Source organism: Sinocyclocheilus rhinocerous, unplaced genomic scaffold, assembly GCF_001515625.1.
Source record: "Sinocyclocheilus rhinocerous isolate Xijiao unplaced genomic scaffold, SAMN03320098_v1.1 scaffold3190, whole genome shotgun sequence".
NCBI classification, from domain to species: domain Eukaryota; kingdom Metazoa; phylum Chordata; class Actinopteri; order Cypriniformes; family Cyprinidae; genus Sinocyclocheilus; species Sinocyclocheilus rhinocerous.
The window spans coordinates 9,692-10,726 of record NW_015647087.1 but is presented as its reverse complement, the minus strand read 5'-3'; the positions used below and the strand labels follow the sequence as shown (position 1 = coordinate 10,726).

Here is a 1,035-nt window from a genome sequence, read left to right as displayed (position 1 = left end):
GGCGGAGCAGAGGACCACCAGAGCCAGACAGTAGACCACCACGGCGGAGCAGAGGACCACCACGGCAGAGCAGACGGAGCCGGGACCCATGGCAGAGACTGGGGCCTAGAGAAAACAGAGACAGACAACACAGGCAGTGCATTCCTGGTTTCAGGGACCAAGGCAGGGAACACAAGAAGCTCATCAATGTTCTCTAGGGCAGTGACAGAGTTAAAGGGACAGACACAGAGTGCATTATTATTCTCTGTTTAAGGGTTCAAAAACGGGGTTTTGGGCTGTGACAGACAGACAGACAGTTTCAGGTGTGACAGATAAGGCAGAGAGTTCAGAAACAGCTTCTTTGGCTGGGTTGAGACAGGGTAATAGTTCGTAAACGGCCTCCATAGCCGTGACAGGACGGACAGAGAGTTCACAGACGGCCTCCCTGGCTGGAACAGAACAGGCAAAGAGTTCACAGACGACCTCCATAGCCGCCCATAGCCGTGACAGGACGGGCAGAGGGTTCACAGACGGCCTCCATAGCCGTGACAGGACGGGTAGAGAGTTCATAAGTGGATACCACTGACACCTCTGGAGGTTCTGCAGCGGATGCCGCCACCTCTGGAGGTTCTACAGTAGCACCACCAGGAAATAGGGAGAGTTCATTAACGGTTCCTTCGACTACGACATGACAGGCTGTGAGTGCCTTGCTGGGCGCCACCACCTTACAAGGAGTTGAAGCGAGCGCCGCCGCCTCGGGAGGTTTTGCAGCATCAGCCGCCACCTCTGGAAACATCATAGTAGGCGCCGCTGTTTCAAGAGTCTCAGTGGTGGTGTATGCAGCCCATACACTCCATAAAGCGATCCCCATTATGGGAAGCGCTACAGACGGGGGAATAGGTTCAGGAACAGGAGGGCTAGAGTGAGTGGGTTTGGGAATACCGGCTGCGCCTGCAGCCACCAATGGTGGGTCCTCCACGCTGGATGCCAGTCTGGGATACCGATGAACAGTCCCTGAGGGTCTGGGTGCCACAGACAGGAAGTGACAGGACTCTG

General features: G+C 55.7%; 1 long non-coding RNA gene across 1 annotated transcript in view; it reads right to left on the bottom strand.

The window, feature by feature from the left end:
• Positions 1-1,035, bottom strand: part of LOC107708757 (uncharacterized) — a 16,541-nt gene that overhangs the window by 14,654 nt on the left and 852 nt on the right. The window lies entirely within an intron of this gene.